The sequence below is a fragment of the Vidua chalybeata genome, chromosome 4 (genome assembly GCF_026979565.1).
Source record: "Vidua chalybeata isolate OUT-0048 chromosome 4, bVidCha1 merged haplotype, whole genome shotgun sequence".
Taxonomy (NCBI): domain Eukaryota; kingdom Metazoa; phylum Chordata; class Aves; order Passeriformes; family Viduidae; genus Vidua; species Vidua chalybeata.
Genome location: NC_071533.1, coordinates 28163846 through 28179042, shown reverse-complemented (window position 1 = coordinate 28179042; position 15197 = coordinate 28163846).

Sequence of the window (15197 nt, the reverse complement as noted above, 5' to 3'; positions counted from 1 at the left end):
TACCTATTAGAACTCAGGCAAGAAAGACCAAAAAAGGAAAGGGGAGAGACCAACCCCGAGTATATATTCAATAAAATGCTACAAAAAACAACCAATCATTAAATATCTAATCAGCATTCTGCAAGTCTTTTAGCCATGATCTCATTACTGTAATTAATTGCAAGAATCATTTTGTAAACAGAGCACAATAAAAGTATATGCAACATAACAGCATCCAAATTAAATCTAAATCCCAGAATGAATAACAGAGAAAGCTGGAAGATATTACTAAGAGTGGGCGTCATTAAAGGAGATCATATTTCAACGTCAAAATCTGGTGGGCTACGTGTGCTGCAGGAGTAAATCAATAGTGTTGCATTGAAAGGACTGGGCCAGATCCACTTTGGTGCAATTAATCACTACTCCATTAAAGCTTGGAGAGGTAGGGGTGGCTTCTTAGCCAGTAAAATTGGATTTTCTTTTTGTAGCTTCTGGGACTGGCATGTTGGCAAAGCTTCTGTGCTTGGCTAGTTTTTTTTTGCACAGAATAGGTAAGATTGTTCATGTACTTGAAGGATTTAGGAAATCTGGTCCCTTTCCTTTTAGAAGTGGAGAGGTTCTTGAAGGATTTCACATGTCAAATATCTTCCCTTTGTCTAGCTTTCTGTAGTCCTTCACTTCTGATAGTGGTAGCCCTACTCTATTTTTAAAGACTGATTCTACAATAAATAATTAAAGTATGCAGACAGATCCCACAAACACCTGCCGGGCTTCCAGCAAAGTTATTTTATGATACTTTCAGGATTCTACATTTAATATTCCAGCAGCACAATATGTTACTGTCTTTGGCCTTACCAGCCTTTTGGTTGCAGTATTTTGTCATCTTTTTCTCCTTTTCATTTAATTTTTCATTATTTTTTCTGAGGATCAATGTCAGGATTCATTTAAAAGCTATAAAACAATATATATAAAACAGTCCCAACAACCATAGGCTTGGTTATGCCATTGATTTCTTTTCTGAGCAGAATTCCCTGCTGTCTGCAGTGGTGAGTTGCTCAAAGATATGGATAGTGTGTATCCCTCTACAGGGAATGTAGATTTAAAACATGATACCTTCTAGCCAAAAAGGTCTGTGAGGAGTGCATTAACTTCCGGGTAAAAGCTGTATTGTACAAAAACCCCCACCAATCCCCCCACCTTCACCCCAGTAGACTCTAAACTTTCCCTAACAGTAGAAATTAGTGTTGTGGCTGTAATGTCAGGGAAACCCCTCATTGATGCTTCCACCTCTCCCTGCTGAGACCTGACAAAGTAGGGCTGTGGTCTAATCTGAGCTTCTTGGGGCGGGGTAGGAGGCAAATATGCCTGATGTTTTTCTGCGTAGAAGATCGCCCTTGTCTGTTGCTCAAAGCTACGTTTGTTTTATCCAAACAAATTGGCCAAAGTCCAGATTTTGAGGAACTTTAGGACCTTGTCTTGCATTGTACTGTTCCTTGCTAGCAAGTGCTACATGCCTGTCTCGGTGTGGTACCGTGCCAGTGTGTAGGTCAGGATGTGCTTTGGAAGCTTTGCTGTGACAGAGCAATGTATTTATTGAGGTACTGCGTTCAGAGCACCCCTTAAATCCTCCCTCAAAGAAAATTCTACAGAGGAAATGCAGAATGTCTTGTTAATTCAGTTTTTAATGGTGAATGCCCCATGGATTTCCCTTTGATAATCACAGTTTGCTTCCATGAGCAGGCAAGCAGGTCACACCTTAAGTCTGCAAATTCCTTCAGGTAAAACTGAGCGTTAGCCAGTTCTGTAGATGAGGGGAATAATAAAAAGTGGAACTTTGGCCTCTGCGTGTTTTGCAGGTATATAAATAGCAGAAATACAGCTGAGCTAGAGAACTGCATTTTTTTGTGACGAAGAGATGTTTTAAGTCACTGACTAATTTTGTTTTTAAAGACTTAAATGTCCTTAAAGCATTTTTTGCTTTGGAAGGGTGATTCTGATGTTTTATAGAGTCAGGCTCATGTTTAAATTCATTTGTCCTCAACAATGCACTGCTGCTGCATTTAACAAGTGTATTTTAATGGTAGGGTTAAAATAAATGCCTTTTTTTCCCAGTAAAAATAAAAGTGCACCATGAAATAATAATTTCCAAAGTAATAAATATTATGAACTTATTCTAAGACACACTGTGATAATATTTTTCTGGTTTTAGACCATTAGCCAATTTTTACATATGCTCTGGCATGCTGGAGAGATGCCACAGAGGGGTCTGCATTTTTTCTAGTGCAGCTGTTAGATCAGTCGCATTGCTTGATTGACGCATCATGTCAGCGAGCCCTGGGGAATATGTCCATTTCTCTGGCCAGAGGAAGGATGCCAGGAGCCTTCACAGGACATAGGCATGACTCCACCTGTGCTGAGTCCTTGTGAAGGCTGGGCACAGAAGGTGTTTGGTTTCTTGTGCTGGGAAGGCTTTGGCATGTGCAGAAGTTATTCACTCACTTCTGAGTTTTGGCAGACTGGGTGTCCAAGTCCTGCTTTGGGTGCTGAGGCATTTGGGATTTTAAAGAGAGGTAATGGCCTTCGTGTAAGGGCATCTGTTTATTTGGATTATATAGCATGGAAAGCATTTGTGGTTATATTGACCTTTACTTGTTTGTTGCTTCTGTGCTGTGTCTGAAATTAGATTATTTTTTAAAGTTTAGCTGCTTAGGAAGGTTTGGGAAAATGTTAGCTGTCATAAAATGTAGAGTGTTTTGTATTGGAAATAGATATTACCTTCCAGGTAGCAGTAATAGCTATTTTTCCTCAAAGAATTACATGGTACTTTCCATTGGCTTTAATCCTGACCCTCAAAGAATAGATTTTACCATCTGCATGATAACCAAGTTTGGGAAATAAGCTTCTAAAGAAATAGTAGATGCATCGTCTGTCCATGTGGGGTTATTAAACTGGAACGGCTACATGGTATTTTGTCAGTTGTCTCCCATCTTCAATTTGAAACACGGACAGCTCAGTTTCTCCATTTACAGCTTTGAATATACTTGAGAAACTAATAAACTGAAATGACAGATACAGAGGGATTGCGGGATATCAAGCAGTATTTTCCAAATGGGGTAACAACTGCTATGAAAAAACATTCTATTGTAATAATGAAAGTTATCTTCTTACATCTTCTGCTTGCTGGTCTGGAATCACCAAAAATATGAAAATTTCTCTGGCACCAAAATACTCAGCAAACCTGCTGTGGGAGGTTTGCCAGTGGTTACTGCTCTGAATACAAGCCCCTCACTATTACACTGGGAAATATCTGTTGAAGTACTCTCTGCTGCTTAGGCAAAGACATGAATCTTTTACTTCTCTGAAACCTCTCTTTTGCTGCATCTCTGTGAAATTAGCGAGGGTGATTCTGGGGGCATCTCACCAGTCTCTGGGACAGTAATGAAAACCATCGGAATCAGTGTCCCAGTTCTTTCAAACCATGGGTCCCTCTGAGGTGTGTGCAAAAACTAGAGAATAGATTTGATGGCTGTGCAGAACAGTCCCTTCTAAAGCTTCCATGGGGTCTGGGAACACTGCCTCTCTGACTGATGAGGCCTTACTGAAAACGAGTGAATACTGAGGCCAGGGCTACCTGAACTGAGTTGCTCTGAGTCCAAGGATCTCAGTGCAAAAGGTGCTAGCAATAGCCCTGTGGCAAGTGTGCAAGAATGAACATCTTAGCAATTGGCGGGTGTACTCTGAATTTATTTGGGTGAAGTACTCTAAATTTACACTAGAAAGTTTTCCCTTGTAGGACACTTAAATTTTGCTGGGTATTGCTATACTTAGAATCTCAGGACACGAATAATGTTTTTTCTTTTTTGATTTGATTTCAATCTAGAAAATCATTATTTGAAAGGAATCTTCAGGCATAAATGTAACTACTTGCTTAGCAACCTTGTATTAATGGCCTTTCTGAACAAAGGTGACCATGAGTACATGAATATTTTTCTTTCTCCATTGTGTCTGGTTTTATGACTCAGCTAAGGATGAAATTTAACCCAGTTTGCATAGAATTGCATAAGTGCATTATAGGGACACTCCATAATATATAAAAAGAAATTAAATTTATCAAGGGCCAGTGCTGGATTCTGCACTGAGATGGGGCAACTCTGGATGTGTGTACAGACTGGGGAACAAGATGATGGAGAGCAGAATTGTGAAAAGGGATCTGGGAGTCCTGGTCAACAGTAAGTTGAATATGAGAATTGTCAGGGCAATCATGTTCCTTTATATTTCTCCATTGCCCATGCTGCCTGCTGTATAGCCTCGCCTCCTCCTGAGGAAGCAGGCATAAGCAAGGCAATACCCCAACTTGCCAGAGCAAATGGGTCTTGCAGTTTCCTAAGGCTCTCAAGTTTTGGTAGAGTTATTGAGGAACTGGGTGTGGGAGGAGATATCTGCCCTGGAAGTGGAGAAGGACACTGGCATCTTGAACTGTTGTGGCTGCAGGCAAGGAAAGGTGGTCAGGTTTCTCTTGTATCCTGTCCCACATATTCACACCCCTCTCTCCCTTTCCTGTCCCTGATGGATAGTGTGAATTGTCCCAGGATAAGAATACCAGGTGGTAATTGTCCTAAGAGCACCAGGTGGGAATTGCAGGAGGAGCTTTCTGGATGCTCAGGTAATAAATGCATTGCAGAGATGAGGAAGCTGTGGGGATTGCAATTGACTTTGGTACACATCACCCTTCCAAAGGGTATAAAATGCTGCTGGAGACTGGGCTAACTGTGCAAAGTGGCCCTCCAAGGTTACAGGCAGCTTCCAGGTGTATTCCTCACACTGATAGTGATGCCTGCAGGGTACATCCAGGCCGGAGATGGGTAACACTCATGAGGATGAAGCAAGCTCTAAGACTGATCATACACAGACATCAAATTCCAAAGTAGCTCCATAGGTGCTCTGTTATTGTGACTTCTGCAGGGCCAAAGACTGCAAATCTGTACATTTCTAGCCAAACCTACTTTATAATATAAACCTTTAGAGTATTATATACTGCATTGGAAATATTTAAATATTGTTTTTAGCCATAGGTCTTCTCATAATCCTCCTCACAATCAATGTCATATTTCTTGCACCCTGAGAGCTTTCTCTCTATTTCTCTGCTGTCACTGCCTAAGAGCAGGCGAAGTGAGGTGATATCCCCCTCTCCTACCTGATGGGCCATAGGACCTGTGATAAGGTTTTTAGGAACTTTGCTGTTTAGGCGAAACTTCTTCATGTCATGTCTTCAGAGGCAGCTATCCTGGAGGAGAAAATTCACTTCCAGATAAATTCATTTTTACTTGTTTCTGTTGTTGCCCTTAAATTAATCTTTTCAGGGCTATATGTAAGAAATTGGAGAATTGCTGGTATTATACTTGTGGCAAATATATTAATTTCTATTTTGTGATTTCAGTATCTCTCTTCCCCCTCAAACGGTGCCAGCATACAGTTGAAGCTGTCTCTATCATTCAGCTTTGTTTAATGCACTCCTGCAATAAAGTTTTTAGAGCATAGTATCAGTGCATTTATGGTGGCTCCTCTAATGGATACCTCTTATCCATTAGTTTCCGTAGTATGGCACAGTCTGTGTTATAAAGCCCATGTAATAAACATGTAAATTTCAGCTCTGCTACAAAAATATTTTTTTCTTAAGCAATATCCATAGAATTTTTTATGCATTGCAGACCTGAAAATGTTAAATTCAAATATAGGGAAGGGATCTGCTGGTTTTTTTTTTTTTTTTTATTTTTAGGGAAAATTATTCATTACTTGACTCTGAATATCAGATAAGACTAATTTCTGGCACAGGACTTTTTGAAGGTTTTGTATTGCAGAAAATCTTGCAATCCTCAACACCCTCTCCATTCTCTGCAAACATTTAGAACAGCTATTTTCTCCTTCAGATGACAATTTTCATTTCAAGCAGGCTACAAGAGGTCATTTAGCTAATTTATGTGGAGATGAGGGAAGGTTGGTGGCACAGGCTTGAGAAATCAGGAAGATATGCAGCAAATAAGACTGCAAAAATAGTTGATGAAGTGCCATTGCTGTCAGCATTTGCAACTGCAGATTAAGGTGTTCACATCCTAATTTAGCCTTGTGCTTGAGGCACACCATTAACCTCCTGACAGCTAGCAAAGTGCATGCACTGTGGATCACCTGATCCATTTTTTTCTTCCAAATGTTGACTGTTTAAGTGCTGCAGAAGTGTTAAAACTCTCTGGCCACAGGCTCCCGTTCTAATTTTAAACTAGAGTGATTATATGGAGATATGGAGCTGATGCTATTGAAGGGGACAGCATGTTGTCTCTGAAATACAGACAACGTTCCCAGCTATTGTCACACACATCAACAGCCTGGCTACTCCTCTCCAAGCTGTGTGTTTCAGCAAATTCCAGAATAATAAGAATTCAGACCATGTTATCTTCTGTGAGTAATTCTCCTGCTTATGCAATGTTATTCCAGGAACTGTACTCTGCCAATGCCAACAATTGGCAGAGATTTTTGTTCCAACTCTTGCCCTGCTTTTAAGCAGATTTTAGATCGCAGTAGATTATGCTGTGTGGGCTATTTGTTTTTCTGTGACAGTTATGTGTTAAATTTGATATTTGAAAGATAGCTCCTGTTACAAACCCTACATGCATTCATCTTGATATGGGGTGAAAAAGAATAGAATAATTTTCTCAGGCTGTGCATCAGTCACACAGATTCCCTGAAATGTTTTAGCTATGTCCAAATCCAGCCAATAAATTGCTTTCATAAAAGTTAGCCTAAATCCTTGGATTTGATGGGCAGTCCATGTGAGTTCCCAAAATCTTACATTAGTTCAGTAAGGCACAATGGACAAATAGCAGCTCTGGGCTGTTCTGCATCCAGGTGACACAGCAGCACCTTCCCTCCTCTTCAGCTTGTTGCAAGTTGATCCCAGAACAGGTGTATAGTTTAAAATGGCCAGAAAAACACTTTCAGTGGTTTTGCTTCCAGGGATTTTCTATTTTAACAGGTTCACTTCAGACTGTTCCTGGATTTTCTTGTTTTCCCCTCTAAGATGCAGAGGTTTTCATTATACTTTGATCCTGTCAGTATTTTTCTCAGTGGGAAGAAAATATTGTCTTGAACTTGCTGAAGTTTTTAGCAGTCTCCTGCTGTGGAAGAGGTTTTTTGCTGAGGTGCAAACCAGTACAGATCTGTTAAGTGTAACATCGCTTCCCGCTCTTCTAGCAGCCCTTTTCCCTCTGCTCCAGCATGATATATGTTTGCAAGTGCATAAAACTTTGCTCTTCCATGAAGCTTCTGTTTTTTATTTGGGAACTTGCTGTCTCTAAAAGGAAACAAGCTAACAGGTGTATGCCTTGGATTCCTTGATCCTTGGTGTTTGAGTAGTGACTAGTGAGTTCCAGGAGGGTGAATGAAAATCAAAGTACCCATGCTGCTGAGTTTTTTTTTCAGTTTGTGAGTTGTGTTCAGGATGGATGCAGCTGCTAAAGGCTTGCTTTAGATTTTGGGGTCCGTGAGGGAGTTAAACCACTGCCCTCATGGAATGAGTCATCTCCTAACTGGGTGAGTCACCCAAAACCAGCAAGTGTTTGAGTCAGCCCTCAGCTGGGTACTGACTACTGTACCATGAGGAGATGGTCCCTGCCAGAATACCAGTGCTACAGTTCACAAGCTGAACCTCTTAGAACCTGTTTTTTTTGGAAAGGACACTGGGAGCCTAGATATTTCTCCATGTGAAAGAAGTATGGTTACATGTCTGTTCTTGGAACTGTGTGTGTAAATACATGGAAAAAGAAAAACCTTCCACAGGTTCCACTCTTGGTGAATGTCTCAGGAGCTGCTGGCATAATGGAATGACTTTTCCATGACAGGGAACAGTGGGAAATGGTGTTATTGCAGGCTTTCCAATATACTTTCTTTACCATGATCTTCACCTTCAGACATGTGGGCTGTTAAGGATGCTTGAGAAGAGACTGGCAGTCTCTGAGTATGCTTTGGCTCATTCTCAAGCTGTGCTATTCACAGTGTCGTTATCCTGAGCCAGGCTAGGGTCATGCCTTACTTTGCAATAAAATATTATTTCTGGTGATCTCTGCACAGAGGTGGCAGCAAGGCAAGATTTTTCTTCCAGCCCTTTACAAGACTACAGCGGCCTGATGAAGGACAAAGCCAGTATTCTAATATCACATGTTTGTGTCTCTGCTTTCTGCAGTGGAAGGGTTTTGTGCTCTTAAGAAACATGAAGCTAGAGAGGGAGAATACATCTATTTCAGTGTTCCTTGATATTGAACCATCATTGAAAGCTGCTTTGAATAAAAATGCAAAAAATGGCATTGTTAGTGCATGATGTGGAGTGTGAGAGAGTACTAGTTTTTACCATTACAGTGACTTTTGGTTTGAGATGGAGATCAGAAAGCCCCAAATTCTCATACTAACTTTAGTGATTGTAATAGATGGTTTATAATGGTTGGGCACAAAGGGTTAGAGTGAATGGAGTAACATCAGGCTGGTGACCAGTCACTAGTTGGGTTCTGCAGGGCTCCATCCTCATCCCAGTTCACTTCAACACCTTCATTAATAATGTGGATGCAGTCCCACAGACAGGGACCTGGGGGGCCTGGTCAATGGCAAGCTGAATATGAATTGTTGTGCCCTGGCAGCCAGGAGGGCCAAGCATGTCCTGGGAGACATCAGGCACAGCATCACTGATGCCTTGAGAAGGCTGGCCTAGAACAGAGGCTAGACAGAGTTAAAGAATAAAGTATTTATTTAAAGACCTCAATGGATACACTTTGGACAGTGTAAGAGCCTGGCCAGGGCTACACCCAAGATGAACCCAAAATGGTCACAAGATGGGTGACGGGTCACGAGGTCTCTCACTCTTGTAAATTTTGGTCCATATGTATATTGGAGTTAATTGTCCAGTTACAGCTTCATATTATGAAGTCCCATCCTTCTTGTTTTCTCTCTTTAGTCCATGTTGTTTATGCTCTTGGGCCTGAGATTTGGATTGGTTGTCCTTGGTCCCAAGCTAGAAAAGGAATTGTTTTCTCTACCTACTCTGTGAAGTATTAAGTATCATATACTTAAGAATATATCTATTAAGTATCATATACTTAAGAATATATCTATTCTGAGCTTCATATTAAGTATTTGCTTAATATGAAGCTCAGAACTACACACGAAAGCAACACAGAATCTGAAAAATATCCAAGCTAAAACTTAAGGCCCCAGCTGGGCAAGGGAGGGGATTGTCCTGCTCTGCTCTGCACTGGAGTGGCCTCACCTCCAGTGCTGGGGGCAGTTCTGTGTGCCACAATATAAAAAGAAATTGAACTGTTAGAGAGTGTCCAAAGGATGGCTGTGAGGATGGTGAAGGGTCTGGAGAAGAAGACTTATGGGTGCCAAAATTATTATTTAAGAAACTGTCTATGCATAGACAACTCATTCTCAGTTCCACCTGTGGGACAGCATTTCTTATTAAAACTTCATGCACAGCACCTTTCAGGATGCCAACCTCTGCTTAGAAGTAACAGACATTACTATGAGTTTCTGCAAGCACTTGTTCAGGAGAGTTCCACCTTGCACATTCAAATTTGGAAAACAAAACTGCAAGAACAGTTCCAATGAAGCATGACCATGGCTGAGATTGTAGACTAGAAGGATGATTTCTGTCAGTATTTCCCAATGGATCCTTTCTGAAAAAAAATAAAATAAATTCCCAATTTTTCTAGAATGCTCTGACTTTATTATGCTTCTAGCTGCTCTGGATTTCTGTTCTGCTTTTGTGGAACATCATTAGAGGTGTTTACTGAGGAGGTGGTGTTAGGTATTCTTCAGGCTGTGGTGTGTCAGGTAACAGTTTCTATAGTGGTTTTGAACCACAATCCAGAATGTTTTTTCTGATCATGTAGGCAAACAGAATCTTAGATTACAATGAGGTAAGTATAAAGAGAATATTGCTAAGCTTTTGTACGGCAGGTTTTGTTAGTTTTCACTTTAGTGATTCTCTCATAAATCCATAAGGCTAATGTGGATGTTCTTGGTCCCCATTAACAGTTCTTGGTCCCCAATGCATCAGTTTCAAGCTAAGAAAAGCCTCTCCACTATTTCTGACAGTACTGTATAGTGCTGCCTCTCTCAAGCCTTTATGGTCCTGCATTAATGGCAGTGCAGAATGATGTTTTTTTGGTAAGGATTTTGTCCAACCTACGTGGCACAAAATACTGCTGTCTCTATGTATGCCAGTTATGTGTGTATATGTATTTATATGCAGCTGACCTGAAACATCTCAATGACAAAAGCCATTCTCATGCCACTTCACAAAATATGCTTGTGTCCTTTCCTTCACTTATGACCACCTTAATGTTTGTTTTAGCATGCCTGAAAGCCCACAGCTACAAGTGTTTATTCTCCTTAAATGCCTGTCTAGCACTGTTGTACCTATTTGAGCTATTTATTAATTATTTGTTTGAACAACACCCCTGAGTCCTAGATAAGGCAAGGTCCCACTGAGACAAATACTGGGTAAATGCATAGTAAAAATCCCTGCTTTGAAGAGTTTCAATATAAACTCTATTCCTTTGATCAACAATACACAGTAGACTGCTGTGCCAATCTTGGTCCCCTCCAAAACTCTCAGGCTTCTAATTTATCCTCTATTTGATCCTGTAAATTGCAGAATGGAGGCCAAGATTGACAAGATGGCTGAGATGGGAGGAAATAGAGAAGTACAGTGGAAATAAGAGAAACAAAAATGATGGAGTAGATTTTGTAACTTAGCAATGGTTAAACATTTGAAAAATGACTGAAGATGTGACAGGTACATAGTAATGAATTATATGGTGAATGAAAATAAGGGATGTTGCCTGTTCTAGCATTAGAGCTACAAGGCATCGTGGTAACCTAGTAGGTGGCTAGTAGGTAAAAGTGAAGGGAGAGTTAAAGGAGATAATAATCTGTCATGCAATGGGTAGTTAAGCTGTTGATGTACTTGCCACAGGATACTTGGACATGCAGAAATCTTCTGTGGGCTCAAAGTGTCACTGGACAAATTAATGCAATAAAAAGATATTGCAGGAGATTAAAGAGAGGTGTTTCCTCTGGCACAGGATTGGGAAACAAATTTCCAGTGGGCCATGAAGTAACCTTTGCTCTCCAGTTTTAACCCCTTATGTTTGCCGATATCATGTCTAGCCACTGCCTGTTACGGAACATTAGTCTTTGCTGTGAGATGGCACATCTTAGTATTATCATTCTGTTCTTTTTTAATTGTCATCATCTTCTTGGGGAAGTCTGGTATGCTAATGTAATGGTAGCCACTAGACTTTATTACTGTCAAATTTGCCAAAATTTTTTGCTTTGTGAACAAACACTGGCCTTTATTGCCCTTTATTCCTCAACACACAGTTGGTCATTCCTGTAAATGAGCCATTGCTCTTGGGCAGCTTGTCATGGCCAAACTCTTAAAGTAAATGGGCATGTCCCTACTGTGCCAATCAGTTGGACCTGATCCCTCAACTATTTCCAAATTCTATCTCCTGTTGACATTCCTAATGTATACTGGTCCAGGGAGGTGCTGTTTCTCCTACACTGAATTCAATGTAAATACTTCAGAGGTCTAGAAAGTCCTATAACAAGGCTAGAAACAAACAAATGAAGCTAAAAAAAGGCTAAAAGCAGATGTAGTTATAAATTCTAGTTGTGCATAAACATGCAGATATATTTGGCAATGGATGGTTTACAGTGGTAGATGCATCACAGGCATGGAAGGCCAGAATAAAAGAAGTTTGCATGGATCGAGATGGATTCATGGCCTGTCTCTTTTGGACCCACTGAGATAAAATAAGGGAGAGCAGCCATACTTCATTCCCAGGCCAAAAAGCTAAATATTTGGGTGCCTCTGCTAAAGGAGAGGCTATCTCAGCTGACACAACAGCCCTATGAATTCTTCTTCCTGCTGTGTTCCTCTCTTATGGACCTGCCATGCTTGCTGCTCGTTTCTAATTTCCAGTTATTTTTGACAAGTTATCACTATTTTTGCACAAGGTGCAGATTAGGAGATGTACATAGAAATCAGATAATAATCTAGAGAAAGATGCAGGAATATAAGCAATACCAATACTTTTCATGAAAGCAATATTGGTACTGTGCACTGAAGAATATTCTGCATACTGAATACCTTTTCTTCTTTGAGACCCAATGGGTAACTTTGATGAGCAACAGTACCTGTAGAGACACTAAAATCATCACAGCTGTCAGTTAGGCCTACGTTAATGTGTCTTGAAAGAGTGATTAATGGGTTTTGACAATATCATTGCATTTCATATTTAATCAGATTATGCATCTGTTAGGAATGGTGCACTCCTAACATCTGCAGTCGAAGCCCCTGATCTGCATCCAGATCATCGTTTTGGCAGGAGCATGAAAGCATGGTCTATGGTAGACTTCTGATAAGTTAAAGCTATGTAATGTCTAGTGTGCTTTTAAAATTCTATGTTCACCTGCACAGCTTCTGTATGTGTGAATGGATGCTCATAGGCTCCTTTCCTGGTGAAAATCCCCATATGGCAAAGCATAGAGCCTGAAGACAAAGTAAATGGAATATTTCACTGAAGGGGAGGGGTGGTGCAATATAGTGTTAGCACACATGTATCAGTATATGTATGCCTAATCCTTGCTTCCTAGCTCTGCTAGGTGCTTCCTGTGTGACTTCTCTCAAGCTGGCTGCAGTCCAGCCATAAAAGGTTGCCCTGATTTCCTCTGGACCTCATGTTCGTCTCCAATTTGGTTGGTAGTGCTTTTTGATATTGTGAGGCTGTGGAAGGATGGGGGCAACATCAGGTACTACAGTAGTGGGGATTTATTTGGCCTACAGAAATTTAAAGGCTCATGATTTAAAGATGATCATATACATATTTGAGAAGCTCTTAAAATGCGTGGGAGTCTCTGCCTGGAAATACATGGGGCTGTCCCAACATTTAGCTTTATTATCTTTTAAAATAATTCTGTTTTGAATTCTTTTTGAAACAAAACAAGCTGCCTTGGCTGTCAAAACACTCCTCAAGTAGAGAACCTGAGCATAGTATCACAAATACATATGGTCCAAGAACAAAAAAAAAAAATAAATCCATATAGACCATCTTTCTTTGGTACATACAGCATGAATGACCTCCCCAAATGCTGTCAGAAATGTAGCTCTGGGGTGCCCTGCTATGCTGTGCAGTGACTGTGGGTAAGGTAGTCCTTGTTGGCCAGGAATAGGCAGGGAAAGGTAGTGGAACTGAACGTGGGCTGCACAGAAGAGTGCACACAATGGTTTTGTTTTCCCTAGGCACCCAGCAGGAGCACCCAGTGACTGAGCAACTCCCCTGACAGCAAGCTGGGGGATGTCCCAGGGGATTAGCAGTGCTCTGGAGTGAAATAACCTACTGGCATTCACGCAGTGGGGAGCAATCATGATTCTGACCAGCCTCATTCTCTCATCTTTGCAGATATGTCTCAGGGCTTAAAAGCAGGCTATGAAAGTACACTCCAGGGTGAGTGTGAGCAGGAGCCAAGTGTGAGCCCTCATTGTCAGTGAGACACTGTCTGCCCAGGACCTGTTGGACTGTCACCATTGTTACGCGAATGACACTCCTCTGCTGACCTGCAGGGCGTACTCCCCTCACCCCTGAGAATGGGGGAGCAGGGCTTGCAAGGGAGCTGCAGCTTTCATAGAGAAAGAACATTTCTAGTTTCACCTCACTCATTTCTTCTTCCTGACAGGGACTTCATGGTATGCAGGGTCTTAAGCAATCTCGCACTTCCTTTGGAAAATGAGGTCCCTGCTTTGACAGACTGAGAATAATTAATTTTCCATTTAAATACCAGCTGTCACCCCAGACTGGTTGCATGACCATCTACATCTGCAGGGCAATTTTCTTTTCAGAAAAACAAGTCATCCTGTTTGCTCTGTGAATCTCTAAAATTGAGAGTTATTGTTTTGTAAATAAACAATAAGTAGTTAAAAGACATTCTGGTCAACAAATACAAAATAACAGCCTATAATTCCCTTGTTGTAACTATTGTAAAAACCAGTATTTTATTAGACAGGCTTATGTCATCTTTTGGTATATATTTGCCTTCAGATGTGTCAAAAGGTGTCCAAATATCCATGATCAGATGCAGGGAGATGCTTTGAGGAATAATTATACACTAGTACAACAAAAGAATATCAGTGATTCATAATTTTGTTACATAAGTTATCATTCTCATTACTGGGGGAGGGGACTACAATAGCTTTTTCCACAATGTTGTCTCAAAAATGGTCTTAAGGTTTAATTCCGTGTTTCAGTATTTTCTTTTGTATTCTGGTAATGCAGCCAGTTTGGAACCCTGATGTGGGAGATCCTGTTTTCATCTGATGTGGAAAATCTGCCTGTTTCAGTGACCTGTTAGACCAAACTGAAAAGACACAAAACAAAGGTACTGCTGGAGAAAGAAGCAGGATGAGGCACCTGGTTGAGGGAAACCTGTTCAGGAAAGCATATGAATGCCTGTGTCCATACTCCCAGACAAGGAGCAAGGCATGCACTAACAGGAGTGGTTTCCTAACTCAAGGCACTTCTCTGATGGTTTCCCTTGAGGGAGGTGTGGGCGAGGTGTAAGTTTTGGGGAGGGTGGACTGTTTCCATTTTGGTGGAGTATGTTGTCTTAGGTATATTGAATAAACTAGGGAAAATCTTGAGAACAGAGCTGGACTCCATTTGTCTCTAACTATGGCATTGCTCTAAAGACACCAGGTAAACGTTGGCTTAGTGAATATTGTTGGCTAGGAAACCATTCCCCCTTCCTTGGCATCCTATTTGCCAACAGGGAAACCTGTCTGGGAGCTAGCCTGAATTTTGACAGTTGTGTTCTGGGCCTTAGTGTGGAAACTGTGCCTGGAGGGTTTTCAATATGTCCCTTACAGGCTGTTAGAATGAGGAATGCAGTTGGATTTCTTTTCCTTGAGTTCCACATTTTACTGTTGAAGAAATTTTACATGCTCCCAACTTTTAAAAAGGGTGGGAAAAAGCATAACCACAAAGGGTTGCTGAACTTAAAAACCTGAGAGGTAGTAGAAAAACTGGTGCAAGGCTTCATTAGTTGTCTTTCATCCATTAACCTCTGGACTGAGTTTGCCATGGAGCATTACTAAAAGCAAGTTTTGTGCC